The sequence below is a fragment of the Chelonia mydas genome, chromosome 1 (assembly GCF_015237465.2).
Source record: "Chelonia mydas isolate rCheMyd1 chromosome 1, rCheMyd1.pri.v2, whole genome shotgun sequence".
NCBI lineage: Eukaryota > Metazoa > Chordata > Testudines > Cheloniidae > Chelonia > Chelonia mydas.
In genome coordinates, this window is record NC_057849.1 from 322458226 (window position 1) to 322472557 (window position 14332).

The following is a 14332-nucleotide window of genomic DNA, read 5'->3' on the forward strand; positions in this document are numbered from 1 at the left end:
TTTTCAGGGACAACAGACAAGGAGGTGCTCTAGGTATTATACATCTAACAACAGGAATGGTTAGAAAATGGTTAGATGCACTTAAAGTAGACAAAGAACCAGGTCCAGGTAACACTTGGTTCGGGGAAATGAGTTAGCCTTTAATGGCCATTTGAAAAAGCTCACTAGATTTGTGAGACTGAAGAGGTCTGGAAAGCAGTAAGTATAATTCCCGTCTGGAAAGCAGTAAGTATAATTCCCGTCTGGAAAGAGTACAAGAGTCTTATTCTCAAATGGGATTATAGTAATGACCCTTTAACAGTAAAACTCAGAAGTAAGGAGAAACAACAATAAAATTCTGTGTAACACTCTCACTGGACACTATGGGCCCAGTAAAAAGAAAAGGAGTACTTGTGGCACCTTAGAGACTATCAAATGTATTTGAACATAAGCATTCATGAGCTACAGCTCACTTCATCGGATGTATGCAGTGGAAAATACAGTGGGGAGATTTTATATACACAGAGAACATGAAACAATGGGTGTTACCATACACACTATAACGAGAGTGATCAGGTAAGGTGAGCTATTACCAGCAGGAGAGAAAAAAAAAACCCTTTTGTGGTGACAATCAAGGTGGGCTATTTCCAGCAGTTGACAAGAACATGTGAGGAACAGTGGTGGGGGGGGGAATAAACATGGGGAAATAGTTTTACTTTGTGTAATGACACATCCACTCCCAGTCTCCTTTTCTTTTTGCGGATACAGACTAACATGGCTGCTACTCTGAAACCTGTCATTATGGGCCCAGTGTATACAGTTGCCCTGCATCCATTCTGCCAGAGAATAAGCTGTCACAGGAGGGAAGCTGGGAGCAGAGGGCTCAGAAAGGGTTAAAAGCCAGCCCTTGGAGAGCACTGGGGCTGCAAGCCAATAAGAAAAGGCTGGGAGGCAGCCAATCAGGGCCAGGCTGGGCCCTATAAAAGGGCTGTGAGCCAGGGACTGGGTTAGTCTCTCTCACTAGGTTTGGAAAGAGTTGGACCTAGCTGCCTGAAGGAACAAAGGGTACCGTGAGCTGAGCTGTAACTTTGCTACAGTTAGGACCACCACAGCTGTACTCTCTTCAACCACCTGTCCTACTGATAAATGGAGGTAGGATAGGCCTCAGGCCCCAAAGGCTTAAGGCATTCTAAAATACTTGTTATAACATTAAACAATTCTGTGTCAATAATTATACAGAAAAGGCAGAAATATTTCTGTTATATGTTTGGGAAAGAGCCACATAATGTATTCAGATGATGATGATTTTTTTTTCCATTCCAATAGTAAATAAGGGAGATGTTAAACAGCAGCTACTAAACTTAGACATTTTAAATCAGAAGGTTTGGATAATTTGTATCCAAGAGTTAAAAGAGTGGGTGTGGGAGATCTCTGGATCATTAATGTTGATTTTTAATAAATCTTGGAATGCTGGTGAAGTTCCAGATGACTGGAAGAAAGCTAATGTCATGCCAATATGTAAAAAGGGTAAACTGGATGGTTTAGGTAAATTCTAGGCCTGTCACTCTGACTCTAATCCCAGACAAAATGATGAATTGCTGAAAGAGGACTCAATTAATAAAGAATTGAAGGAGAGTAATATAATTAATCCCAATCAACATGGGTTTATGGAAAATTGATCTTGTCACACTAACTTGATATTTATCTTTTTCTTAATGAAATTACAAGTTTGGCTGATAAACATAATAGTGTTGATGTAATATACTTAGACTTCTGTAAGGTGTTTGACATGGTACTGCACAATGTTTTGATTAAGAAACTATCATATAAAATCAGCATGGCACACATCAAATAGATTAATAACTGACTACCTGATAAGTCTCAAAATGTAATTGTAAATGGTGAACCATCATTGAATGGATGTGTTTCTAGTGCGGGTTCCCTATGCTATTTAATGTCTTTATCAATGACTTAGAAGAAAACATAAAATCATTACTGATAAATTGTGCAAGTTACATAAAGATTGGAGGAGTGTTAAATACTAAAGAAGACAGGGCACTGTTACAGAACAATCCGGATTGATATATAACTGGGGAGCAAGCAAACAGTATCCATTTCAGTATGGGCAAATAAGGTCATACATCTAGGAACAGAGAATGCAGGTCGTACTTACAGGCTGGGGAACTATATCTGGGAAAACAGAGACTCTGAAAAAGACGAGAGACATGGTGAATAATCAGCTGAACATGTGCTCCCAATGCTATGCTGTGGCCAAAAGGGCAAATGCAATCCTTGGATGTATAAATGGGATTATCAAGTAGTAGCTGGAAGATTATATTACCTCTATATTTGCTATTGGTGTAGCCGCTACTGGAATACTGTGTCCAATTCTGGTGTCAACAACTCAAGAAAGATGTTGATAAATTGGAGAGGGTTCAGAGAAGAGCCATAAGAATAATTAAAGGACTGGAAAACCTACTTTGTAGTGGTTGACTCAAGGAGCTCAATCTGTTTAATTAAACCAAGAGCAAGCTAAGGGGTGACTTAATCACAGTTTAAAAGTACCTACAGGGGGTACAGAAATTTGATAGAGTTCTTCAGTCTAGCAGGCAAAGGTATAATAAGCTACTGGCTGGAGGTGGAAGCTAGACATATTCAGGTGTGAAGTAAACCTCAGATTTTTAACAGTGAGGATAATTAATCATTGGAACAACTTACAAGGGTTGTGGTGGATTCTCCATCATCTGCAATTTTAAAATCAAGTTAAGATAAGATATGTTCTAGTTACAATAGAAATTCATTCAGGGAAGGTGTCATAAATATAAAGGGAAGGGTAAACCCCTTTAAAATCCCTCCTGGCCAGAGGAAAAATCCTCTCACCTGTAAAGGGTTAAGAAGCTAGGATAACCTCGCTGGCACCTGACCAAAATGACCAATGAGGAGACAAGATGCTTTCAAAAGCTGGGGGGAGGGAAAAACAAAGAGTCTGTGTGATGCTTTTGCCGGGGACAGAACAGGAATGGAGTCTTAGAACTTAGTAAGTAATCTAGCTAGATATGTGTTAGATTATGATTTCTTTAAATGGCTGAGAAATTAAGCTGTGCTATATAGAATGGATATTCCTGTCTGTGTGTCTTTTTGTAACTTAAGGTTTTGCCTAGAGGGATTCTCTATGTTTTGAATCTAATTACCCTGTAAGGTATTTACCATCCTGATTTTATAGAGGTGATTCCTTTTTATTGTTACTACTTTTTTACTGTTACTACTTTTCAAGAACTGAATGCTTTTTTTCATTGTTCTTAAGATCCAAGGGTTTGGGTCTGTGGTCACCTATGCAAATTGGTGAGGATTTTTATCAAACCTTCCCCAGGAAGTAGGGTGCAAGGGTTGGGAGGATTTTGAGGGGAAAGACGTTTCCAAACAATGCTTTCCTAATAAAATAAAGCCGGATAAATGTTCGGTGGTGGCAGTGGAAGTCCAAGGGCAAAGAGTAAAATAATTTGTACCCTGGGGAAGTTTTAACCTAAGCTGGTAAAAGTAAGCTTAGGAGGTTTTCATGCAGGTCCCCACATCTGTACCCTAGAGTTCAGAGTGGGGAAGGAACCTTGACAGAAGGCCTATGGCCTGTGCTGTCTAGGAGGTCAGACTAGATCACAATAGTTCCTTTTTGGTTTCACAAGCGATGAAAGTGCAGTCTGAGGTTTGCATACTCCCAGTGCATACAGCCACCTTAAAATTCATTTTAACTCTTTATTAGACAGGATTAAAACATCTGGAAATTAATTATTTAACTGTAGCACTTACAATCCCTCATCTACTAGATGCCATTGTGCTAGGCACTGAACAATTAATTTTCTGTTTACCTGTATATGTACAGGGAGACTTTGGCAAACCAGTAAAGTACCTGGAACCACTATGGCTTATTGCTAAAAGCAGCCAAGTCAGCAGGCTTAGCTTAACCAAGGAAGGAGGGGAAGGCGGTCTTTGGGTGCTACAGAGAGGGCAGCTTGGCTCCGCGTCCTTCCTGATAAGAATTGTTGTAGTGGCTGATACATGCATCTTAGAAGAGTAGGATGTGCCCCAGGAATGTCTACTGGGGGGCCTCAAGGCTGAAAACTCTGGAAAAACCCACACCTGGTTAATCAATAATCAGAAGGAATCTTTTGCTGGACCACTGAAACTACTTGTAACAAGTTTTCTTTAAGGGACATGCCTAATGTACAAATAAGGGGGAAAAGTTTGAGGTAGTTGGACTCTTTTTGGACTCTCCCTCTGGATACATCTTGCAGTCCCCACCGACAGACGGATGATTTGGCCACTAGAAGCCTGCTGCTGTGCCACTCGAGAGCCACACTCAGCTTTGGTAATGATCAAGGGTTGGGGGTGTTCTACTAACCTGTTGCGGATGTGTGTAAGTGCTTAAGACTAAAGTTTAGCTTTAAGTGAAAGCACTCTTGTGTTGTCCTGTTTGTGCCAGCCACCTATTGGTCAGATGGCTGTCTCCCCTGATTTATTTCCTGACACTACCTCACACAAAGTAAAAGTTACCAAGAGCTTTCGTTGAAAGAACCCCAGGTAACAGTCTTTCAAAGAAAGTCTTTGCTTGACACCCTTTTACAATGGTATTAAAGATAGTGTTAAATTCCCTCATTGGAGTGAAAAGAAACAGTCAGCTTTAGATGGTAGTTTTGGGGCTGTTGGAGTCCAGTCCTGTTCTTTTTAAAACAAAATGAAAGGACAGACAAGATAAGATGCAGTTTCATTTTCTGTCTCTCCCTTTCAGTTTAGCTACTGAAAAGTCATAGGCACAGCACATAGCAAGCAACCTTATTAGCCACTTTAGCACCTGGCAAAGTGTCACTAGAATTAGGCTGTTGTCTGGCAAATAGTACGAAGACTCTGCATCTGCTAAATTTTAATGGAAAAACATTGTCCTGCAGTTAGTGAGTTTCAGGGATCCATATCTGAGGAAAATATTGTGTGACCTATACTACTACTACTTTAAGTGGTGTACCAGTGGTCGCAGTGACTTTAGCACAACCAAGTATGACAGTAAGCAAGTAGCGCACAAAACTGCCACTCTATCCCAAAGCCTCATGTACAAGTGCTTAAGTGAAAGGCAGGCATCCAGCACGTAAACAACTGTGCAGCACAGTGGTGGATTTAGAGTTAGTGGGGCGCTGTACGCAGCTTCATTTTCAGGGCTCCCACTCAGGACCCAGCCAAGAAAAAGAACATTCTCTCATCTAGGAAGTAAATGAAAAATAAAGTGAGGTACCTTGATTGGGGTAGGGGTTTGGGGGTTGGGCTCTGGGAGGGAATTTGGGTGCGGGCTCTGGGCTGGGGCAGGGGGTTGGGGTGTGGGAGGGGGTGAGGGGTGCAGGCTCTGAGATGAGGTTTGGGTGCGGACTCTGGGCTGGGGCAGGGGGTTGGGATGGGGGAGGAGTCAGGAGGTGGTGTTTACCTTGGGCAGCGTGGCTCCCAAAGCTACCGGGACACCCCTCTGGCAGTGGCTCCTAGGCATGGAGGGACCAGGGTGTCTGCGTGTTGCTGACTGCAGGTGCCGCCCCTGCAGCTCCCATTGGGAGCTACAGAGTTGGTACTTGGGGCAGGGGCAATGCGCAGAGAGACACACACCCCAGGGGCCGCAGGGACATGCTGGCCGCTTTCGGGAGTGGCATGGCATGAAGGGATGGAGGCAGCATGGGCAGGAGCCACCTTAGCCCTGCTGCTGGCACATCTTGGCGTGCCCCTTAGGGGGAGGGGGCAGTGGGTCTCTGTGCACTACCTGGATTGGGGGCAGCGCGCAGAGCCGCCTCCTGCCTGCCAGGGGCATGTAAAGATGTGCCAGTAGCCAGCTGCTTCCGGGAGCAGCATGGGACCACAGAATGCAGGAAGCCTGCCTGCCTGAGCCCTTCTGTGCCACCAGCCAGATCTCAGGGGCAGGTTGTCAGATGAGATTTGTCCTGCATTTTGCGGGTCCCCCTGTCATTGTGGCAGGGGGGCCATGCCACTGCAGACTGTTTCATGAAAAATCTGGGGCGGCATATGCAAAATCTATCACTACAAATGGCACTTGGTTTAACAATTCATTCCAAAACTCATAGCAAATTCCTCATGTCCCTTACGCACAGCATTGGCTCCTCCACTGACTATAACAAAGTACTTTGCCTGGAGACTGTAGATGCAAATAAGGTTCTTTGCCACATGGAACTGAATGAAGCATTGTACGTTGCCCAGACCTAGTCAAGGGTAAGTTTATATTTTGTGCTGTTGCTAAGTTAGATTTCCTTGAAGATACAGCAGATGGGAAAGGTACCCTTCATTCTACTGTTGCGGTCTGCTATCAGGAGCATATTATCAGGGACCAGTCCCAGCCTCGAGTGCTGTCCAGAGCAGCAAAGAACCATTCTTGAAGGAGCTTCCTGATTCATTTACTTTTCTACCAGAGTCCAAAAAATTAGGAAGCCCAGTTTTCAATGAAACAGCAGTTAAATTGACTACAGTACAGCTTTCTATGTTCACTAACCTTGATCTCACTTGGTTATTGTACAAAGGTGAGATGAACTCCAGAAGCAAAAAATCATTGAGTATGACTTCAGATGAAGAGACTGAAGATGTACTCTCAAATGATCCAGGCATCCACGACATACCGTACCATACCATTTTAGGAGAAAGGTATAGTCCTTTAAGTTGGCATTACACAAGGTGCCAGAGCGAATGACCCACGTATGTATCCCTGCTAACCCCACTGATCACTTGGTTCAGTTAACGTTCCTTATGCAGATGAAACGCATCTACAAATACATACACAGAACTAAATCAAAACGTGTCGTGAGGCTACTCGTGGGTCCTTCCAACCCTGTTCAATAGCTAATAATATGCCATGATGATCCTCATCCCATGTTGCCAGGGCAGCATTCCAGTTTATGCAGAATTTGCCATTTGAAGACCAACACTATGACACTTGCAGAGCTCCATTTGTGGATGTTTTTTCCAAGAAGCAGACAAAGGAGGAAAAACTTCCACTGACAAGGGGTGCATTTATGCCTGTTGTCAAGAGAGCAAATTATCAAGCAATGGAATGGCTCCAGAAAGATTGAGTGCATCTAAAACTACCCTCCCCTGTCAGAGCATAGATGGGTCTTGGAAGATTGATTAAATCGGTTGTGTGAAATACCATGCACTCCTAAATCAATCCTTCAGCTAATCAAATGCTTCTGTGCAAAGACCAGATGTTCACCACACTGCAAATGGTTGGCCAGCAGCCTACCTTGTACAGAGATGTGCGAGTGCAGCATGGATGAGGATCAGTGTGTCTAGCAGAGGTGCCCTTGATAGAAATGACACTGATGCTGACTATGATGAAAAAATATTTTCAGTCCTACATGTTAAGGCTAACTTCCTTAGGATTACCAAAGAGCCGTGTCTTTTTTTATGTAAGCAATGAAGCCCTATGTTCATGTTTAATGTTAAAAGGTTGATTTTTAAACACTTTCTTGACTATATATCTACATAATTGTTCTAGGTCTGTCATGTTTGGTATCATGTGTTCATGGGAGAAAGAGCTTTTGAATGATAACATAGCATCATAGAAAATGGGTATTAAAATTTCCACCAACTGAAGGACCTGGATCTGGGGGGTGCGAGTAGTGAGTCCCTACCACCATGCCATAGAGGGTGACACCATTGAAATTATGATTAAATATATTTTTATGAATCAAATGACACATCTCTTCCTTTCTATCACTGACGTGCCCATGGAATAACTTTACTACATTACGCTCCCAGATTTAAAGATAGGAGAGAGAGACAGAAGAAAAGTTGGAGGAAATTAACACCAGAGGGATGGGGGTGACAGCAAGAAACTTAGGCTCACGTTGAAGGTGTTGTTTAGAATTTAGTTGAACCAATTGAGGTGATGTCATCAGGTCAGGTTCCCTCTCAGTGTCTGCTTACATTATCATCCAGGTTCAGGAAGATGGAAGCCGAAGGATTTTATGGCAATTTTGGGGGAACAATAGGTTGTAGTACCCAGAATGGAGAGACATCCTTCTTCTTCTTCCCCTATTCTTTCTTGGAAGCTTAAGGAAGTTGCCTACTGACCCACAGAAAATCAGTGCCCATCAAGGAGGGGCAAACTGATTGAATTGAAATTGACCAGTTAAAAGAAACACCCAGTAATTCCATTCATGTGCACTTCTTTTTATCCTAACATGTTGACCTGTTGCTACAATTGTTTTGTGACATCCCCAGAAACCTTGAAACCCTTAATCATCATTTTGTTTAAACATTGTCCAGTTTCTACCATTTTGATTGCTTCCAAATTTTGTTTATTGTATTAAGTTTTAAGATGGCCTTTGTCACCTTTTACCCTCTTAAATGCAAAGACTTGGACATGGCAAGGCCTAAATTAGCATAACAGCCCCAGCTTTCCACTGGCTATCACAGGGTTGTGGGGGCCATGAGAAGCTGGGTGTGTGTTAGACTAGTGTCCTAACCTGTGCTGAGGCCTGAAATGGCCCCTAGTAGATCCAAGATGGGGGAGGGGGATACAAGCCCCTGTTACTCCTTGCGCTGGACTTTGCATCAATGCAGGGATGAATAGGGACCTAAATAGCCTCTTAAGGTATATAAGAAACTGTTTAAATCAGTTTTGCTCTCTTACAGAACAATGCTACAGCAATGGATGACTTTGGGTGGATAAGGGGGAATGGCCAAAATAAAAAAGAAATCCATTATGGGTATGTCTACACTACACTCTCCTTTCAGCAGCATGAAGCACAGGGGTTGTCAACCTTACCTTCCCCCCCCCCCCCCCCAACATGCTATTAAAAAAAACTCCACTCCCCACCTGTGCCACAACAAAACTGTTTTTCAACATATCCAGTAGATTAAAAGCCAGGCTGGTGTTAGGTGGTAGCAAGCAGGGCACTTGCCTGGGGCCCCATGAAGCTAAGTTGCTCGGACTTCAGCTTTAGCCCCGGGCGATGGGGCTTTGGCTTCAGCTTTCTGCCCTGGGCCCCAGCAAATGTAATGCTGGCCCTGCTCTCTGGTTTATTTTGGTGGGCCCCAGATCCCTGATTGAGAACCACTGGTGTAGCGTACATAGCCCCTCTAGCATGGGTATAAATAGCAATATAGGCAGTGCGGCATGGCTTAGGGAAGTAGAGGAAAGACACACCTCAAGGATGTAGGTATGTATGTGAGTACAAACCATATGTAACCCTTCTGCCTGTCAGTTGTCAGCAACAAGGGCCGGGTTCAGTATCTAGGGGTTCCATTCCAATAACACAATGCAAAACCGGCTCGAGTCCCCACCCAGTGACCTGGGACAAATCTCTCTCTCCCTTCCCCCCGCCACCCCCCGGGCGCCTCTAAGAGGCAATACTTCCCCTCTCGTAAGCACAGAATCTGAGTGTAGCAAAAGCCTTTTAATAACGGAAAGAAACAATGTGGCATTATGTTGGGGAAACACCACCAACAGGATTCATAAAACAACCCATGAGCAAAACCCCACCCCAAGCAAATTGGGCCATGTCCTTTCCCTTTGGTTCTTGAGTCCAGCAACCCAAAACTCACCCAAAGTCCCAAAAGTTCTATCATAAATATAAAGGGAAGGGTAAACACCTTTAAGATCCTTCCTGGCCAGAGGAAAAACCCTTTCACCTGTAAAGGGTTAAGAAACTAGGATAACCTCCCTGGCACCTGACCAAAATGACCAATGAGGAGACAAGATACTTTCAAAAGCTGAGGGGAGGGAGAAACAAAGCCTCTCTCTCTTTGTCTGTCTGTGTGATGCCTTTGCTGGGGACAAAACAGGAATGGAGTCTTAGAACTTAGTAAGTAATCTATCTACAGATGTGTTAGATTCTGATTCCTTTAAATGGCTGAGAAAATAAACTGTGCTGAATGGAATGTAGATTCCTGTTTTTGTGTCTTTTTGTAACTTAAGGTTTTGCCTAGAGGGATTCTCTATGTTTTGAATCTGATTACCCTGTAAGGTATTTACCATCCTGATTTCACAGAGGTGATTCTTTACTTTTTCTTCTATTAAAATTCTTCTTTTAAGAATCTGAATGCTTTTTCATTGTTCTTAAGATCCAAAGGTTTGGGTCTGTGTTCACCTATGCAAATTGGTGAGGATTTTTATCAAGCCTTCCCCAGGAAAGGGGGTGTAAAGGTAAGGGAGGATTTTGTGTGTGTGTGTGGGGGGGAAGACGTTTCCAAACGGGCTCTTTCCCAGTAATATACCGGTTGGACTTTATCGCTGCCACCACCAAACATCTAAGGGCAAAAGGTAAAATAGTTTGTATCTTGGGGAAGTTTTAACCTAAGCTGGTAAAAGTAAGCTTAGGAGGCTTTCATGCAGGTCTCCACATCTGTACCCTAGATTTCAGAGTGGGGAAGGAACCTTGACAAGTCCAACAACCCAAAAGTCTCTGTCCCTGGTCAGTACAGCCCCAGAGTTCAAAAGTTTATCTGCAGAGTTTTACCTCCCAGCCTGGGTGAAAATGCGGGGGGGTGGCTTTAAGGGGCACCTTACATGGTCCGAAGCTGACTGCCCCACCTCTCCATGGGGCTTCACTCCATTCTGCTCCACCAGCTGTCCCATAAATTGCTCTGCTCTGCCAGCCACTCCACTCGCCATCCCGCGAGCTGCTCTGCAATATATCTTCAGCTCCTCCACTACTAATTAACACAGAACTCAATGATTTCAGCTTGTAGTAGGGGAGCCTCAGTGCTGGTGCACCATTGACCCAAAGTGAATTCAGTTCAGCAGCCCGTAACTAGACTCCTAATGGAATCAAAACTAGCTCTGATATTCTACAGTGGAGGGAGTGCAATTATCATTTAGGGCCCTCACCTGCAGGCCCACACCACCATGTATTAATACCTGTCCTCAGCCTCTCTCAATTCATTGGGTTTTGGAACCCATGACCCTTGCCTAGCAAGTGCTGCTTGGTTGATGGTGAGTCCCTCCATCATAACAAAAGGCCAAGTACAGTTCCACTGTCCTTGATTCACGTAATCAGGATAATAACAGTTTATTCTTCCTGCCCCAATAACAGAGAAACTGGGGCTCCTACAGCAGCCAAAGTGACCATCTAGGCGGGGTGCGTGTGCCTAGGCAAATGAGATCAGCCCCTGAAGTTCTTCTCCACAACCCGCCAAAACTTGCCACCAGATGTCAGGGTAGAGCTCATCCTGACTCTGCTTACACATACATGCTCTCTACTTGCCCAAGTGGTGCCTCCCCATCCACACTGCTATCCACTGCTGCCTCCCTCCTGCTAGAGTCTTTCCCAATTGCTGGAGTCTTTCCCTATGGCAGGGAAGAGATCCAGCAAGGGGAGCTGTTGGAGCATTTCTCCTCCGCCAGAGTCTTTCCCGACTGTTGGAATCTTTCACTGCAGTGGGGAAAGGCTCCAGCTATGGGGAACTGCTGGAGCCTTTTCCCCCTGCACCCTCCTGCCAGAGCCTTTCTCCACTGCTGGAGTCTTTTTCTGAAGTGAGGAAAATTTTTGGTGGGGGGAGGCAGCAGGGAAAGACTGAGCCCCACAATGGGGAAATGAGCCAGCAGACTGCCCCCAGACTTAACCAGCTGAGGTGTCCTCACCAAACTAACCCTACAGGAAATTAAAAGAAGTCTTCAGCATATGCATTTCCCCATGCATCAAATATATATTTAATATGCAGTACTGCAACAGAACCCAGCATCTGTATCCATCGTTTCAGATCTGCAGGAACCCACTTTCATTTCTGAAAAACATATCTTAAGACTTGTAGCAAGATAACACAACAAAAAAGTACAATTTGATTAATGTGAAACTTTACTCTTTAAAAATACTGCTGTGGGGTTGTATATTTATTGTCTCTCTGATTCCCATACCTGAACAATGTTCAGTTTGCAAGGATAATGATACTTTTTCTATTTGCTAGATTTGCAAACTCTCAACCAGGGATCTGAAAGTCATCAGAAAAAGTCATAAAGATTCTTCAAACAGCATCAACAGTTATGACCCTACAAAAAATCTTAAATAACAATTCTGTTGCCATTTATTAGTGTTTCAGTTTATTGTAGAGATGTATATTTTTAAAACTGGAGAAAATATTGATAAGAGATTACTTAGCACTTATAGCTCTTTACAGTCATTACAACTGGAGTAGCCCAGGAGTCTGTTTTAGGGCCTCTGATTAATAGAATGTAACAGAATAGAATATCAAAATTATTATACCAGTTATTTTAAAACAATGGCCCCAGTCTGGCTGCCTTGAAACTGCCTTGCACTTTGCTGGTGGTGCAAAGTGACCCTAAAGTCAGTCTAGCCAATGAAGCCAGTCTAGGAAGATCATCCAATGTAGGGGATCCTTCAGTGGTGTATAGCCAGCATAGAGGCTCCTGTTTTATCCCCCCCATCGGTTTGCACAGGGGGCATAGCCAGGGAAAGGGGAGATTCCCAGGACATCACTGAACCACAGTGATTCTGGCTACTATAATGGCCCCTTGGGACCAATGACAGCTGGTGTACTTTAGAGCAGCCTAAAGGCTGCTTTGACTTATGCCAAGGGATCAGATTGGTACACACTATGCCTAAGATAGAAGTAGGTGAAGGTGGCTCTCTTAACACCTCCTGCCTGAGTTGTGCTGTCCACTTCTTGGCTGCAGTCAAGAACTGGGGCCAGATTCTCCATGTTAGCAAAGGATGCTAAAGTTGGAGGCAGAGTGAATAATGAGGAATAATACAATCCTATTCCAGAGGATACGGATCATTAAGTTGATTAGACCAGCAGATGGCAAAGGCAATTCAGTGTAGAATTATGTAAAATAATTAGTCCAGGATCAAGGAACCAGCCCAAGAAATAGATGCTAAATGGAACAATCAGACAGCACTGTAATCAGGTAAAGGATGTGGGAGCTCTTGTGAAACAAATAATTGAAACTATCAACCCACCCTACAGCTGCAGCAAAAAAGGTAAACAAGATACAAGGCTGTATTAGCAGAAGGATAGACTACAAAAAAAATGATGCTGTTCCTGTGAAAAACATGTGTCAGACACTATTTAAAATACTGTGTGAAATATCAATCATCATTCACAGAAATGTTATTACCTTGAAGAGGGTACAGTCTAGGGCAACAATGATTACACCAAGTCTGCTAGATACAAGTTATAAAGTGAAGGCAAAGGAGCTGGGTTTATTCTTATTGGGAAAGAGGAGATTTCAAGGAGATAGAATAGAAGTTTTCAAAGGTCTGAAATAGATCAGTGCAGTCAATATAGATAATCTTTCTACACTAGTAAGGTGTTAAAATAGTCTAAAAATGAAAAAATTAGGAGTGAAATAGGAAACTCATTCTCCCAAAGGATAATATATGGAATAAATTACTAGAGACGGTGATTGAAAGAAAGAGTACAAATGGGTTCAAAGGATATTTTTAAACTTATTTCAAAGGAAGGAATATTGAGGGATAGTGTTAAAATGTAAGTAGATAGAATTAAGATCCATTTTTAAACAACTGGCATGTCAGGTGAAGTTAAATTTCAAATTTCATGAATCTATATGTAAGTCAGAAAGACCTTCATCTTTCAGTGCCCAGATCCACCATCACATTTACTCTGGCGTGACTATGATATCCACCAATCAACTGGGCATAAAAAAAAAGCATAAACTGGACAGCTGTGTTCATTTTATGTATGGTCTCCTCCAAAAGGGTCACACAAAATATGTGACCACATTATCCAGGTTTTGGACATGACTTATAACACCACCAAATCTAATTAACATGTAATTAGCAGTCTGGGCTGTTAGAGAAATGTATCCTAAATAGATAATCATCGTGCCTGGCTCCCTATACCCAAGCAGCTGATAAGCCAAACGAGACGGTGTTCATCATACTGTATGTCTCTTTTCTGTTCCCAACACATCTTGACCTTTTTGATGAATACTCAGTTGTTTGTTAATAATATAGCACTGATCTCTTTTTCTGCCCAAAATACCACTGAATGGCCATACACCCAAAAGTCCCTATAATAACTACACCTACTACTAACTGATGTTGCACCATTAATCCTAAAGGATCTAACTCATATATTTAGAGCACAGGACTGGGAATCAGAAGCCCTGAAGGCCTATTTCTGATTTGCCATTTACTAATTGAATGACATTAGGATATTAAACTCAGCAGCTCAACTTCTCCATTTATTTACCTGCCTTTGCAAATAGATAACTAGATGATATTCCTGGATGTGACAGCTGACAGATTTCTTCAACATATAGTCATTGAACCAACAAGAGGTGGTGCCACTTTAGATTTAGTATTGGTAAGTATAGAAGAACTGGTTGTAAAGG

General features: G+C 43.0%; 1 long non-coding RNA gene across 1 annotated transcript; it reads left to right on the top strand.

Annotated features, from left to right (window-relative positions):
- Positions 1-1003: 1003 nt before the first annotated feature.
- Positions 1004-7614, top strand: LOC122462358. Its single transcript, XR_006284859.1, has 3 exons — positions 1004-1131; positions 4269-4342; positions 6537-7614. It is a non-coding gene; the product is annotated as an uncharacterized LOC122462358 (long non-coding RNA).
- The last annotated feature ends 6718 nt before the right edge of the window (positions 7615-14332 follow it).